At 41.4% G+C, this 17,434-nt stretch overlaps 1 protein-coding gene across 2 annotated transcripts in view; it reads left to right on the forward strand.

Moving 5' to 3' along the window:
* FBXW7 (F-box and WD repeat domain containing 7) overlaps window positions 1–17,434 on the forward strand; it is a 180,377-nt gene that overhangs the window by 70,824 nt on the left and 92,119 nt on the right. The gene's annotated exons all lie outside the window — the stretch shown is intronic.

The raw sequence follows: 17,434 nt of genomic DNA on the forward strand, positions 1-17,434 counted from the left end.
ATAAGTTAACGGGGTTCCTTGTGTGTATGAACATAATTGTATAGAGATGGAGAATCAGTCTTGAAGATGCACTAAAACAGGTGAATAGGATGACCATTTACTCCTGGAAGCTGCAGCAATATGGTTTTTGGTAATAGCAATTAGTGTGTAATTCACTTACATGTTTAAAGTATCTCAACTAACATCTTCGTTTTTTGAAAAGTTGTAATATTTTCACATGAGTTTTTAGTAAATGCTATAATTTTCTATTGATAATTCTACTGTTCAAGGTACTGAAGTATATGCTTCCTAATTTGGAGTGAAATACTGTCATATGTCATGTCATTGAATTGGCTTTTTACAACTCAAATTGTTGTTTTTATTCCAATGCCTTGGTATTCCATGACTTATTGAATATCAACTAAAAACATACATCTAGTAGGGACTTGATATTTAGTGTAGGAAATGCTTACTCTCAAAAGTGCATTTTTGAGTCTTTGAATTGGAAGCTTTCTGAAGTGCTTTGTAAACAACCATTCTCAAATTATGTACAGACAGAGTAGAGCGTAGTTTTCAGGGGTGGTCAGTTCTGAAGCTTTTTTTTTTTATCACCTCCAATAATGAATACAGGTTTTTTCCTTCCTTTTTTTTAAGATGTTTTTGACATAAACTGAAACAAGCTGGTTTAGCCTGAAGGAAGTTGTCTGGAATACTGTTGTATAGATGCACAATTTCTGTGTGGTCTGACAGTCGCTTTGCGTATCGTTTCCGTGCAGTGCTGGCCGTTTTCGTCTGTGCTCTGTCCTCAGGCCGTGCTCCTGCGAGCACCTTTGGGGAGCTAGGTAGTGAACCGTCTTTGGGAATCGTACTTGATTCAGGCTGCAACTCAATTTTAGGCAGTTTTAACTGTGTATCTGAAGGATCAGCGTAGGTTAGAAAGCTGCTTGGGCTGGTACTGCTCTAAGTCGTGGTTACATAGTAAGAGTGGCGTAATGCAACATTAATGTTGCCGATTCATTAATAAACCAACGTTTAACCATAGGAACACATTCTGTGTTAAGAAATGTTGTAGAAATATAACTGTACTGGAGCATGAAAGAATTGCGAGTAAAAATAAACACGACTAATTAATATGCTGCTTTTGAGAAGAAAAAGGAGTGTTTGTAGACTCATCAGCTGCATTTCCAAGTGTTTTCTGGGTCAACCTGTTGAAGATAGGCTCATGCTAGGACACTCGAATCTGAGCGATTTATTTTTAGCTTTTCAGATGCGCTTCTCAGCGTTTTAGTTTAGAACATTTCTCCTCATAACTCTGGCTGAATTACCTGCTCCCTTGTTGTTTTCCTGTGAAACCTGCTTTGTGCCACCAGTAGCATCTGTGATGCCTGAATGTGCTACTTACTGTTTGTGTGTCAGATGTAAACCTGGCTCCTCAGAAGCATGCATTCCTGACCCAGCACAGTTGCTGGTTTGGTCTGATTGTACGTAGCAATACTGGCAACACATAGTTTTCATCACTGCCAAATACCAAGAGATAATGCTGAGACTGAATAAAACAGCAGCTGACTGCCATAGGTGTCATTGTGCAGCTCATCTCAACTTTTTGGCATCTCTGTTCTTTGTCCTACTTTTTATTCAGTAGTTTATGAGGAAAGGAATAAAGTATGTTTGTAATCTGACTTTTTTAGCTTATTGGCCTGCGGGCTCCTGTGCGGTTGAGGAGGGAAATGGCAAGGTTCCTGCGTAACACCACGATGTATCCTGCTTGTGTTTGCTGCCTGTCACCTGGACTTCCACTTGACAGCAGCAAGCTCGCTGTGTTCTACCTGATAAACTTCGCCAGAAAGATAAAAACTGTTACATTTGTATATAAATACATTTTATATACATTCAGGGTTTACATAATGTTTATATAATATATAAAAATTATATATAAATATTTGCCTCATGCTATTGCCCTGTGCAAATAACTGAGATAATTGTTTCTATAACATTGTGAAAATGTCATGACTAGAGGGCATGTGCACTTAAATGAGAAGGCTGGGGGTTCAGGAGAGCCTTTACTGCATTCACCAGCAATACCCAGGAATCTGGAAGGGTGCTTGTGGTTACCTCTTACGATTTCCTGCATTGAATGTCAGACTGCTCTGTATTGACTTGTGTGCAAACTAAAGCATATTTTTAGAAAAAGTTCACCATTTGAAAACAGGAAGCAATCCAGCAAGGCAAATCTATCTCAAGCCTATGTTAACAGTTTGTTATTTATCATCAGTGTTTAAACTTCTGCACCTTCGCTCTACTCTGCTGTCTTCCTGTTATCTGTCTTTTTTTTGAGCATTACAATTTACACTTTTCACGTTGTACTAGAGAGCTGTTTAACAAGTGGGACTTTTTCCCCATGTACATAAAGCCATCACATTCACTCCGGAAAGGTCTCTTAGATGTAAATGATAAGAACGCTGTGTCCATTGGGCGTATTTTTCTTTTGTTCTTGTTGTGATACTTCCCTGAACACACTCTGGTTTTTGAACATCCATCTTGAATTGTAGATATCAGAACTGAGATTAAAACTCCAGTAGCAACTGCACCAATGACAATTAAAATTCGTTCATGCTATATATTTACCTGTTTATATAATAAACGATTCCGTTAAGACTTTTGACTGCAGCATTGCATTGGGATTTCATGTTTGGTTGTCTAATATGATGCAAGCCTTTTTCAGTAAATATATCCTGTGTCCTTTGTACCTAGAGATAAGAATTGACATTTGGTTGTATTAAAGTGCCTAGAGTTTTCCCACATCCAGTGCCCCTCATCAGATCCTTTACTGTTTTTAGGCAAGGGGAGTTGGAACTAGATGATCTTTAAGGGCCCTTCCAACCCAAACCATTCTATGATTCTTTGATTTTTACTCCAATTGATCTGTGTCCTATCAAACGTTGTCATGTCTGTTATATAAAAATATTAAATGTCACAGGAGGGCAAACTAAATAATACGTGCAGGACTCTTACAGAAACATGTGCTTGATGCTTGTTCTTTGCTGATGCATCATAGAATCATAGAATGGTTTGGGTTGGAAGGGACCTCAAAGATCATCTAGTTCCAACCCCCCTGCTATGGGCAGGGACACCCTCCACTGCATCAGGTTGCTCAAAGCCTCATCCAGCCTGGCCTTGAACACTTCCAGGGATGGAGCATCCACAACATCTCTGGGCAACCTGTTCCAGTGAACATTGTATTTGTGGCATCCATTTCCAGTGCTCTGTGATTTTGTATTTCTTGAGTTCCTTAGGAATGGTTGTGTAATGACCACAACATAAGCAAACAAATACATTTACAGTGCATCACATATTTCGTAGCAACTGCCCTTAAATGTTTTTATCCTTCAGTACATGTGGGATTCTGTAGCACTGCAAGGACAAGAATGTATTACTGGTAGTCACTGTCACTGGGAAATAGCTCATGTAGATTAACATTCTTCCTTACTTTAGGTTTAGAATCATAGAATCGTAGTATGGTTAGGGTTGGAAGAGACCTCAAAGATCATCTAGTTCCAACCCCCCTGCCATGGGCAGGGAAATCCTCCACTACACCAGGTTGCCCAAAGCCTCATCCAACCTGGCCTTGAACACTTCCAGGGATGGGGCATCCACAACTTCTCTGGGCAACCTGTTCCCGTACCTCACCACCCTCAAAGTAAAGAATTTCTTTCTTATATCTAACCTAAATCTGCCCTCTTTCAGTTTAGAGCCATTGCCCCTTGTCCTATCACTACACACCCTTGTAAAGTCCCTCTCCAGCTTTCCTGTAGGCCCCCTTTAGGTACTGGAAAGCTGCTATAAGATCAGCCCGGAGCCTCCTCTTCTCCAGGCTGAACAGCCCCACCTCTCTCAGCCTATCTTGATAGCAGAGGTGCTCCAGCCCTCTGATCATCTTCGTGGCCCTCCTCTGGACTCGTTCCGGTAGCTCCATGTCCTTCTTGTGTTGGGGACTCCAGAGCTGAACACAGTATTCCAGGTGGGGTCTCACGAGAGCTGAGTAGAGGGGCAGAATCACCTCCCTCGACCTGCTGGCCACACTTCTTTTGATACAGCCCAGGATACGGTTGGCTTTCTGGGCTGCCAGTGCACATTGCCGGCTCATGTTGAGCTTCTCATCCACCAGCACTCCCAAGTCCTTCTCCTCAGGGCTGCTCTCAATCCATTCTCTGCCCAGCCTGTACTTGTGCTTGGGATTGCCCCAACCCACGTGCAGGACCTTGGACTTGGCCTTGTTGAACTTCATGATGTTCTCACAGGCCCATCTCTGAGGGGCCTGTGAAAGTTTAAATTGTTTGTCTACCTGTGCTCATACTCTTGAAATTGTAGTGTTACCAAATACATCACGCCAGCAATATTTTATCTTACCAAAACTGATGTTTATGGCATAAGTGATAACCAGCATGTTTTTACGGAAACATTGGCATCAACGCTATTAATCCTATTCTATGTCAACTATTGCATATATTTTTCTCTTGGACTGATACCTAGGATATTCAGCCAGTGGTTTTCCAGGTTGTACTCTGTTTCTTTTTCTAATTTTTTTTCTATATATCGTTAGGTTTATTTGAGATTTCTGAAATATTTTGATTGCTCTAATTCTTAAAAATAGTTTTGATCATAATATATATAATCTTTAACTGATTCCATTTTTTGTGTCTTTTTGTTTGCTTCATTATTTCTACAACTCCCAGTTTTGTAGTTTTTAAATATTAATGACTGTCATCTTCAATATACTTACATCTTTTGTTTTTAGTTGGGGTTTTCAGCTTCCATCAAGATGAGTTGTTTTTCTTTAACTGCTATGAATTTTTCTTATTTGGAGGAGTATTTGCTTCTTGATTATCTTAGAAAGTGTTTCTAAACAGGTAAAATAGTTTCCAGGTTCATCCAGCTTTAGTTTGGATTTGATATATTTTGTGGAAGGGGGGGGAAAAGTCATGGTCACTTATACCTGAGCTACCATGAATTTAACTTTGTTCTATTAGTTTTTCTTTATCTAAAATTCTGCATTACATAATACTTCTAATATTAAATGTCTAATGTTGTAGCCACCTCAGAAAACAGTCACTTGAAAAAAAATTCAAAAATTAAACCCATTAATTCCTGAGAAGCATTAGATGCATTCATTCCAGCAAATATTGTTACAGATTTCTATGATCAGACAAAAATAACTACTTCATGTCGGACTAGCAGGTGTGAGATCTCCAAAGGCAGATATCTCAGTGCTCTAGGTCTAATTGTGGTATCGAGGCATGATTTCTTTCTTACTCCTGCTTGCATTCGTGCCGTTGGTCTCTGGTAAAAGAGGAAAACAGTCTGAAGATGATGCAGGAACTAGACGATGCAATTTACTGTGTCCATGGCAAAAGGTTGTGCTGTGCGTGTAGGAAACGGTTGTTGGGAGACATGCAAACGGCAGCCCTCTTTCATCTTGAAGTATGCCTCTCACTTCAGGCACATGCTATCTTGAATTTTCATGTGATTTCTTCTTTTCATGCCACAACCACCCATTTCAGGTGGGATTCCAGGAGCCATTTCATATTTCTCCACAAATTATGTTTTGAGGGGAGAAAGGCACCAAAAGGCATTGACGGTATTTTCATGTATTCTGTAAGGACCTGAATTTTAAAATCCAAGTGGGTAGAGCAGGAGAATTGTTCATAGATTCATAGATTCATAGATTTCTAGGTTGGAAAAGACCTTAGAGATCATCGAGTCCAACCATCCCTAATCCCCATTAAACCATATCCTCAAGTAGCTCATCCACCCTATTCTTAAACACATCCAGGGATGGGGACTCAACCACTTCCCTGGGCAGCTTATTCCAGTGGCTGACAACCCTTTCAGAGAAGAAATACTTCCTAACATCCAACCTGAATCTCCCCTGACTAAGCTTATGCCCATTTCCTCTTGTTCTATCTCCCATCACTAATGTAAAGAGCCCTTCCCCTACCTCCCCACCATCTTTTCTCAAGTATTTATAGGCCGTAATCAGGTCTCCCCTCAGCCTCCTCTTCTCCAGGCTAAACAGCCCCAACTCCCTCAGCCGCTCCTCATAAGTTTTATTTTCCAGCCCCTTGACCAGTTTAGTTGCCCTTCTTTGGACTCGCTCCAGGAGCTCAATATCTCTCTTAAAGCGAGGGGCCCAAAACAGGTGCGGCCTCACCAGTGCCGAGTACAGGGGCAGGATCACTTCCCTGCTCCTGCTGGTCACACTATTCTTGATACATGCCAATATCCCATTGGCCTTTTTGGCCACCTGGGCACACTGCTGGCTCATATCAAGCCGGTAGTCAACCAACACCCCCAGGTCCTTCTCCGCCAGGCAGCTCTCCAGCCACTACTCCCCGAGCCTATAGCGATGCTTGGGGTTTTTATACCCCAAGTGAAGGACTCTGCACTTGGCCTTATTAAAGCTCATGCCATTGGCCTCAGCCCAACGATCCAGTCTGTTCAAATCCCTCTGAAGGGCCTCCCTACCCTCGAGCAGATCGACACAGCCTCCCAGCTTGGTGTCGTCCGCAAATTTACTGAGGGTACATTCAATCCCCTCATCCAGGTCATTGATAAAGATGTTAAACAGAACTGGACCCAGCACTGAGCCCTGGGGAACCCCACTGGTGACCGGCCTCCAGCCGGATTTAGCCCCATTTACCACCACTCTTTGGGCCCGGCCATCCAGCCAGTTTTTAACCCAAAGGAGGGTGTGCCTATCCAGGCCAGCAGTTACCAGTTTCTCCACCAGAACACTATGAGAAACTGTATCAAAGGCTTTACTGAGGTCCAGGAAAACTACATCCACAGCCCTTCCCTCGTCAACCAGGCGGGTCACCCTGTCATAGAAGGTGATCAGGTTTGATTGGCAAGACCTGCCTTTCATAAACCCATGTTGACTGGGCCTGATCACCCGGTTAACCTGTATGTGCTCATTAATAGCACTCAAGATAACCTGTTCCATGACTTTGCCCGTCACCGAGGTCAGACTGACAGGCCTGTAGTTCCCCGGATCCTCCTTCCGCCCTTTTTTGTAAATGGGGGTAACATCCGCCAGCCTCCAGTCCAGCGGAACTTCCCCAGTGAGCCAAGACTGCCCAAAGATAATGGACAGGGGTTTGGCAATGACATCCGCCAGCTCTCTCAGGACTCTCGGGTGGATACCATCAGGCCCCATAGACTTGTGGGCATCCAGCCGAAGGAGCAGATCCTTGACCCGTTCCTCTTGGATCACAGGAGCTTCAATCTGCTCTCCCTCCCTGCACTCAGACACCGAAGGCCAGCTCACCTGGGAACTGCTGACCTTATTATTAAAGACTGAGGCAAAGAAGGCATTAAGGACCTCAGCCTTGTCTTCATCCCTAGTGACTAACGTACCCCCTGAGTCCAGTAGGGGCTGGAGGTGATCTTTAGCCCTCCTTTTGTTATTAATATATTTATAGAAAGACTTTTTGTTGTCCCTTACGGAGCAGGCTAGTCTAAGTTCCAATTGGGCTTTTGCCTCCCTGATTATCTCCCTACATGCCCTAACTTCCTCCCTGTATTGATTCCTGGATGCCTGCCCATTCTTCCAAGACTTGTAGACATCCCTTTTTCTTTTGAGATGTTCCCAAATCTCCTTTGTTATCCAAGCTGGTTTTCTACCCCGGCGGCTCGACTTCCGGCACACAGGGACAGCTCGCTCCTGTGCCTCCAGAATTTCCTTTTGAATAGTAACCATCCCTCCTGCGCCCCCTTACCCTTGAGAGCTGTCTCCCATTGGACTTTGTTAACCAGACTTCTAATCAGCCCAAAGTCAGCTCGCCCAAAGTCCAGCTTGGCCGTTTTAGTGTTCCCTCTCCTAACTTCCCCTAGAATTGAGAATTCTATTATCTCGTGGTCACTAAGCCCCAGGCGTCCTCCAACCTTCACATCTCCCACAAGACCTTCTCTGTTCACAAACAGCAGGTCTAGGGGAGCTCCTTCTCTAGTCGGTTCACTAACCAGTTGTGAGAGGAAGTTGTCCTCCACACTCTGCAGGAACCACCTAGACTGTTTCCTGACTGCCATGTTATACTTCCAACAGACATCAGGCAGGTTAAAGTCACCCATAAGGACAAGGGCTAGTGAGCGCGAGACTTCCCCCAGTTGTTTAAAGAATAGCTCATCAGTCTCACTGTCCTGATAGGGTGGCCTGTAGCAGATACCCACTACAATATCCGCCTTCATAGGCCCCTCTTTGATTTTCACCCATAGACATTCTACTAGGTCATCCCCAACATTTAACTCTAAACAGTTTAGATCTTCCCTTACATACAGGGCAACCCCACCACCCCTTCTACCTCTCCTATCCCTCCTGAAGAGTTTGTAGCCATCCATGGTAGCACTCCAGTTATACGAGTCATCCCACCATGTTTCAGTGATGGCAACTATGTCGTAGTTTCCCCGGATAGCAAGAGCTTCCAGTTCCTCTTGTTTATTGCCCATACTGCGTGCATTCGTATAGAAGCACGTAAGTTGGGCTTTCGACCCCACGGCACCCCTAGGGGGGGAAGTTTTATTACCTGAGCTGTTATTTTTGGGATTCTCTTTAACCTCTAGGCAACTTGTGTGTTGCTCTTGACTACACATATCACCCCCTAGTATCACTGAGGCAGCAGGCCGAAGGCACCTGCCTACACTCCCTTCAGCAGACAATGGAGGGCCGTCCTCGGCTGTTAATCCTCTAAGTCTGATAATACCCCCCACCCCCTTCACATCTAGTTTAAAGCCCTGTTGATGATCCCAGCTAGTTCTGTAGCGAGCAGCCTTTTCCCCCGTGGAGACAAACCCGCCCCGTCCCTAGATAGAAGATCTGGCATTAAGGTCAGCCCGTGGTTAAAGAAGCCTAGGTTGTTTTCCTCACACCACTTTTGTAGCCAATTATTTAAATCCTCGATCTTTGTTTTCCATCCTGTGTCATGTCCTAGAGTCGGTATGATAGAAGAGAATATTACTTGGGCCCCTGATCCCTTCAACATTCTTCCCCAAACCCTGAGATCTTTCTTAATAGTCCGGAACACACATCTTGTTAGCTGATGTGTGGCCATTTTTCTTGTTCTAGATTTCGGGAAACACAATTGTCTGCTCTGCTTGTCTGGAGGGATGTCTGAAGGAGTGTTTGACCCCATCTATGGGGGATGCTTAATCCTTCCAGACATCGGGCAATGTTCAGCAAGAGCCTTTGCAACAAAACCGCTCTTAAACATTTATTTCCTTTTCTTCTGTTGAGGCTGTCATGAAACTTACCAAATTAGGGTACCTGAATGTGAAACATTATTTCTGTGCTAACTACTTGGATTGTGATGGTAACTACTCACAAGGGGTCGGACATTCTGCATGCAGAACTCTCCAGTAACTTTCTGAGTTAGTGTTCTCTTTAAATGCAGGTTGGCTTGTAGCAGGATTGTGGACTGTGATGGAGATGATTTTGTTGGTTAACTAGAGCTTCCTAAGAACCAGAAAACAGGTTAGCTAAGATGAAGATGAAAAATTCTTACGTAGTTGGATCTACAATCACAAAAACCACTTTGATTCCCCTTCAGCAGTTGTCGTATTTGAACATTTACGTCATTACTAAAGGTAGTATGATGATTTTTTAAATAGATGCTTAGTTTTCTTGTAAAAATGGTGTACTTTGATTGCAGCATCCTCTGATTCCAGAGGCTGTAAGTCATTGGGTGTGCGTGTGTAAGCAATGGTGCTGTTCCAAGAGTGCCTTTTCTTGGTTGTTGACCCTGGAGAATGGAGCAAGGAGAGACAGAACAAATGAGCTGGATTGGCTTTGGTGGAGCTAGGACAGGATGTACCACAGGAGACCTGTCGCTTGGACCTTAAATACCCATCTCTCAAGTTCTGAAACAAATCTAAAGTGTGCTCACTCAAATGGTGCAGACTGGGACAGAATTTTTTTACTGCGAGGTGCCTGGTCCAAGCTAGTATGTAGAACCACAGGCATATAAAAGATTTATTTTTCAGTGATTTTTGGCTTTGTGTGGAAGGATAGCGTTAATTTTTATAACTAAAGAAAAGTAAGATTTCACTGGGCAGTTTGTGAATATGCTGAGTGAAAAGGGGCTCCTGTAAGAAAGTCTGCAGTTAGGATCAGAACGTTAATAGACTAAAAGCTTTTTAGGGACGGGGGAAATAAAAGATGATTAGAGAAATGCTGATTCTTTGAAGTAGTTCTTTACTTTGCGTACAGGCAGTACACTCACTTGAGACAAGGCTGGAATATTGTGTGCAGGTGGGGTGGTGGTTTTGTAATGGTGTATATTAATACTTTTCTCCTTTTCTGAGCAGCAGAGGGGGCTGCTATTGCTTCGCTGCAGCCCTACGGAGACTAGTGCAGTGTTTTTTTGGGAAGGGTTTTCCTGCTTTTGCAGCTAAAAACTTGAAGCATGGTTTTTAAGTCTAGGAAATGAATACAACTGGAACAGATGGACTCAATATTTTTATTTTTGAAGAAATCTGTTTTCAGTATATAAAATGATGTAGGAATATTTCCTTTAAAAATAAATATTAAACAATTTCAGATGGCTTGTGTGATAAGAATGCAATGTATAGTTCTGTACTCTGAGTGCACAGGAGAAAGAGAAAAACCTTTTACTACAAAATTCTTTTTTTCATCTTTATTTTTTGCAGGGATCACACATAGGATGTGTAGATTCTTCATGCCTTTCATCTCCTGAATTGTCTAATGGTTAATGCTTTAGAGTTTTTAAACTAAGTAATAGTTCTGCTAAAGCTATGCCAAAAAGGATATGCATTAAGAATGACTCTGATTGTAAAAATAAAACCCAACAAAAAAACCCGAAACAAACAAACAAACAAAAACCCACAAAAAAACACACACACAAAAAAATAACAAAAAAAACCCCCACCAATAGCATACTGGCAGTACAATTTTTTTCCCTCTTGCTTCTTCTTGGCATTCTCCTTTTTAAATAAAATTAATTAAAATTGTTCTAAATTACTCTCTTTAAAAGCTTAGAAACTGGCAAATTTTCTCCTCCTTTGGTTATTCTTAACTGCAGCACTAAAGTACAATGAGTTAAGATAAGTAAATGACTTAAGATAAACAATAAATGGTCTTTACAACTGCCAGCCAGAATTACTTTTGCATTGCCATGACAGTTCAGTTATTTTGGAGCAAGTTTTGCTGTTTAAAAAAACCCATTATTTTTCACTCTTCTGATACATAACCTTATTTTTATATTGAACCGTAATAATATTAGGAATAGTCATACTCTGAGATTAGTATCAATCAACACTTTTAACCTTTGGCTTTTCTCATTTGTGTACTGCATAGTTTAGTTGCTAATGATTCCAAGCATGCGGGACCATTAGGGAAGGTTATGCGACTGTCATTGAGATGTAGTTTGTTAAATATTAAAGCATTCATGGAAGGAATGCAAATTTTCCATCTTTCTGTAGATAACAAGGTTCTTCCCCATCTGTACTAACCTGCAGCATTCCTCTTTACTACAGATACCAACACTTATTTTCAAAAGTCCTTCTCACTTGCTCTGCTTTTACTTGACTGTGTTAAGTAGTGGCTTCATTTGCTGCCCCAGGCTTGCAGGGGTTTAGCTGTACTTTTGCCTTTTGTAAGTAGAATTGCTCCTACATCTTCACTTGCAGGTAAAACTGGTGTTAAATAATTGCTGCTCTGCTCATTTCCCCCGCTGTGTAAGCGGATAGTGAAGCTCACTAATTGATACATGGGCTCTGCTTGTAGTAATGTGGTTATCCCTGATACAGTTTGTGGTTTATCTAAGAACCTGGTTATCTAGTTCAGCTTTCTCATGCAAAGTTCTTGAAATACCTAGTAATTAAATTTAACTGTTATGTTCAAATGTCACTGGTAGTCAAAGGACAGGAATTTATTCTCTAATAAATTCTGGTTTTTCTTTCCCTTAATGAAGGGTGTCTTACCTCTTTCCAGAATGATTTTTACAAATATTACTACAGAATTAAATGCCAGTGCTAATGTATAATTTGAGAAGTAAGTAATTGTGTATAGAAAGGAAAGTCAAGAATCTCAGTGCCTGGGAAAGAAGAAAAGTAGTTAACAGAAAACATTGGTGATGACAGTTTGGGTCATAGTTTGGACAACAAGATTATATTTAATAAATATATACTTATTGATTTTTTTTTTTCTTTGTTCGTTACAGAAAGTTGCATGTTTTTTTGATGTGGAAAGAGGTGGTGCTGAATTAATTTCTCATTTAGTTTCCTTTTACAGAGATTGCTTACTAGACTAAAGACCTAGATGAGTAAGACACAAGCAATTTTCTACTTCAGTGCCAATAATTGAGGTCAGTCTTTCAACTGCAGTCAAGGGATTTACCTCAACTAGCCACAGTGGAAAATAAACCTGCACAGCTTTTGATTGTGCCAGATTTGTCTGTGCAGGCTTAACGTACAATTGCACCCTCTTTGCAGTGAAGCCTGCATCTCAGAGCATCAACCTTCCTTATTTCCTGGTAATTTTCACCAGATATGTCCAGTAGTTTCTTCTGAACGTACATGCAAATCTTTTGTAGCCATATTGGTTGGTTGTTCACAGACATATTTCCAGCAGTTTCCTAAAGCAGAAAAGATGCCAGCCAGCCACCTTTCGGAGGTGGGGGAAGGAGGAGGGGAGAGTAGGGAAAACAGCCTCTTGGTTTAGATTTGCTCAGGGCTGATGCGTTGCCATAAGGTGGTATTGACTTAAATCGGCTTTCAGTTGCTTGGCCTATGCAGAGCTCCTTAAAGGTAAATATTGGAAGGGAACTTACCTGTGTTACTCAAACTGACATATCAGTTTCCTTTGTGTAGAATAAATTAAATTGATGCCTTCAGGATAACTGCTTGAAGCAGTGTCTTGTAGTCACGCAATTTTTCAGAGGCTTTGAAATCCGTGTCAGTTAGGCATCTACATGGTTTTTGCTTTGCAACTTTGTTCTCAAAATGAAAATGAACTTGCTTTATTTTTTTTTAATAAAAAATTGCATTAATACCGTTTCAACTCACTAATTATATGGCGACAACATTATGAAGTAGAAATCATGAAAATGTGCTTGAGAATACTTTTAGTATGCTTACTCTGTTGGGATACATGGCTTGTCTAACAAATACATTTGGGAGCTCTGCCCCACTTAAATATGCCATTTGTTCCTTATGTTGTTCGTGACTATGTGGCAGGTGCCTGATGTGATCATTAGCCCAAATACTTCCAGTCGGTAGTGATATATCTGCATTTACTGAGCGTTTTATCAATGGATGCTGTTGCTCTGCCAGTTTTAAGCTGTGTTGCCTTTTGGGGCTTAACTGAAATTGATGTTAGTAGTTATGAAACTTGATGCAAATGGTGAATCAATGTGTGAAAAAAAGTAAAACTTTTGCTGGTGAGTTAGTTTTTGGTTTTGTTGATACCCTCTCTTCCCAAATGGACGAAGATATTCTTCGTTATATATTCTTTTGGCTATGAATTTGAAGTGTATTTCTTACATTCATTGACATTTTATACTTAGAAAATTATGAGATCTGAAATTAGCCAGGGCCAGCAGAACAGAAGGTGATCTGAGGACCAGAATTATGTTCAACAGCTGCTGCGGGACTAACATTTTTTTCCTGATGCGTTTCTCACTCACTGTAATCTGCAAAATAGTAATATGTCCTTTATTTCTATAGGAGACTTTTAATTATCTGCAGAACATGTTGCTATTCAGCAAACTGTGCACAGTAAAGTAATTTACATATCTTTACAAATTCTGGAGTATAAGAAGGAAAACTAAACAATGTGAATTTCTATGGTAGTTTAATAATTTCTGAACAGGCAAAATGCTTAAAACTGAAATTTCCAAGCTGTCTCAGCAGAATGTTTGAACAGCCAGCGTCTAATGTCTATTGAGAAAGGGTTATTTTTGACACATGAACTGTTTTTCTTTGGTGGTATAAGGTGTCTGATCTGTGCATGAAGCTATGCTTGTGTAGTAATGATATAATGTGCATTTTGTGTAGATTTATTAATCTGCTGCTATGTTTTGTTTAGGTTGCATGTGAACATTTTCCAGTTTTCTTTATTGGTGAAATTTCTATTAGAAAAATCTCCATAAAACATAGGACATAGTGTTTCTGTGAACTGTTCTCTTTGTTGCAAGCATCTTCTCCCTTCTTGTCCATAGTATGGTTAAAGAAAACACTGTATTTTGCTAGAATTCTGCCCGTTCCCATGCCCTTCCATGGGAGGGATTCCGTGGGAAGCTTCCATGGAGGATAAAGGAGCTAGTGAGTGCTGGGAGTTTTTTGAGAACACTCTCCTGGAAGCAGAAGACCAGTTCATCCTCTTTAAAGGTAAGGGAAGTAGGCAGAGTAAGACACTCCCTTGGCTTAATTGTGAGCTTCTGAATCTGCGCAAAACCAAAAGAGAAGCCTACCAGAGATGGAAAAGCGGATGAACTATACAGGCATTGCCAGGGCATGCAGAGGTGCAGTTAGAAAAGCAAAAGCTTGGTTCAAATTGAAATGGGCCAGAGATGTCAAAAACTACAAGAAAAGGTTCTTCAGGTGCGTAAACAACAAGCAGAAACAGGAGAAAAATACTGGTCCGCTGTTACAGGAGAGGTGAATTAGTCACCAACACTGCTGAAAAGGCAGAGGTTCTCAACACTTTCTTCACTTCTGTTTTTATCAGCATTGTTGGGCCCCAGGCCTTGAGAACAAAAACCCAGGTTGATGCAAACACAGACTTGCAGTCGGTGAAGGAAGAGTCAGTATGTGAACTATTACAGGAGCTTGACCCCTACAAATTGATGGGCCCTGACAATATCCATCCTCGGTGTTAAGAGAACTGGCGGACGTCATTGTTAGGATGCTTGCCATAATCCTTGAGAAGTCGTGGGGATCAGGGGACATCCCAGAAGGCTGGAAGGTGGCTAATGTCACCTCCATCTACAAGAAGGGCTTAAAGGAGGATCCAGGAAATTATAGGCCCATCAGTCTTACTTCAGTCCCTTGGAAAGCTAAGGAATAATCCTCCTGGGGGCTATCACAAGTCAAATGAAGCACGTGATTGGGAAAAACTAGCACGGATTCACCAAGGGCAAATCATACATGAGAAACCTGATCACCTTCTAAGACAAAGTAACCTGCTTGGTTGATGTGGGGCAAATGATGGACCTTGTCTACCTGGATTTCTCTAAGGCTTTCAGTATGGTTTCCCACAGCCTCCTCCCAGAGAAACTGATGCATTATGATCTAGACAAGTGGTCTGCATGGTGGGTGGGGAACTGGCTGACACGGTGTACCCAGAGAGTGGTGGTAAATAGCTCTTTTTCAAACTGGCAGCCTGTCACAACAAGTGGGGTCCCTTGGGGAACGATATTGGGCCCAATGCTTAAGATCTTCATAAGTGATTTGGATGATGGGATCAAGTGTACTCTGAAGTTTGCTGATGGTACCAGACTGAGTGGGGAAGTGGACACTTGCAAAGGGAGAGCCACCCTGCAGGAAGACTAGGATAGGCTGGAAGAGCGGACTAACAAGAGCTTTATGAAGTTCAGCAAGGACAAGTGTAAGGTCTTGCACCTGAGAAAACATAATCCAGGAGTGCAGCACAGGCTGGGATCTACTCGGCTGGGAAGCAGCCCTGTGGAAAGGAACATGGTGATCCTTGTGGACAACAAGCTCAATATGAGGAAGCAGTGTGCTGCTGTGGTAAAGAAAGCCAACAGGATGCTGGGTTACATCAACAAGAGCATCGCCAACAGAGATAAAGCAGAGATAAAGAAGTCATTATCCCACTCTACTCAGCGCTTGTCAGGCCACTCCTGGAATACAGTGTTCAGTTTTGGTTTCTGCTATACAAAAAAGATGTTGACAGGCTGGAGAGGGTCCAGAGGAGGGCCACAAAAGATGATCAAAGGACTGGGAAGCCTGCCACATGAGGAAAGACTGAGTACTGCATTTGTTCAGCCTTGAGAAAAGAAGGCTTAGGGGAGATCTTATCACTATGTACCAGTATTTAAAGGGTGGCTACAAAGAAGATGGAGGCTGTTTGTACAAGGAGTCACATGGAAAAGACAAGTGGTAATGGGTATGAGTTACTGCTGGAGAGATTCTGATTGAATACAAGAGGAAAATTTTTCACGATGAGAACAATCTGCCATTGGAATAATCTCCCCAGGGATGTGGTGAATTCCCCAACATTGGACACATTTAAGATTCAGCTGGACAAGGTGCTGGGCCATCTTGTCTAGACTGTGCTTTTGCCAAGAAAGGTTGGACCAGATGATCCCTGAGATCCCTTCTAACCTCGTATTTGATAATTCTATGATTCATTCTTTCCTGGCCAAACAAGTTCAGGACTTCACTGAATTACTGTAAAATGTGCTTTGTGTTAAAAAAATCTCTGTAATACTTTGTGTGCATTGACTGTATAGTACAACTTACAATGTAATGTTACATATGGTTAATTGGTATTAAGGTTTTAAAGTCATGAGTTCTTGTGCATAGATGGGTATCTCTAGAATGATCACTGAAATACAAGTGGAAAACAATGCTCTTGGGTGTCTCTTCTATTCTTCTCTCTTTCTCCTCCTCTTGCTAATTTTAAATTTTGTTTCTTCAGTTCATAACAAGAAGAATTGGGAAGAGGGAGAGAATCTGAGAAGGACACAATTACTAAGGAAATGCAGAGATTTCTATCCCAAGTCAAGGTTGTCCAAAACAGCTATTTCTTTATAAAACCTTACTTCTTTTTATGTTTGTTCTTATGAAAAGCTGATATTTTCTACTGACTTTAGTGCCTGACCATATATTGCATAATATGAAAGGAGCAAACTGAATTTTAGTAATATTCAGTGTAATTCAATCTTGGGAGACAATGGCTATGCTTTTCAGCTGTGTCATGAAATATTACTCTGTTAATGCTTATTAAATTTTAATACATTTATTCAATCCCTGGTGCCTCTGCTGAAGTGGAAAATGTGCCTACTGCCACCACACATCGCCAGCAGGGATAAATTCCACCTTATTCATCATCAGAAGTCATTACTACTTTTAAGTAAAGTAAGAGCAACGTTTCCTGTAAGTGCGAATCATATTCTTATTCTTATGTCATCCAGCCACTCGTTATCAGTGTTTGGAAGTGGGCAGGAGACTCTTTGTTCTTCTCACTTAAATTATGGAGTGTCCCTTAAGGATGGCAGCTACCTTGATCTTTATTGATCCAAATATATTGAATGCTAAAAAAAAAAATAAAAGACAACAAATAATGAACACTTTTTACCAATGTCATAATTCCTTCCCTTCTGATCCCTTGGTCAGATTTTCTAAAACACACAGAAAACAATTCACTTAATTAAAACGAGTAAGTAGAAGTGAAATTAAGAAACTGAAAGTGACACAACTA

Source organism: Tauraco erythrolophus, chromosome 5 (genome assembly GCF_009769465.1).
Source record: "Tauraco erythrolophus isolate bTauEry1 chromosome 5, bTauEry1.pri, whole genome shotgun sequence".
Lineage (NCBI taxonomy): Eukaryota > Metazoa > Chordata > Aves > Musophagiformes > Musophagidae > Tauraco > Tauraco erythrolophus.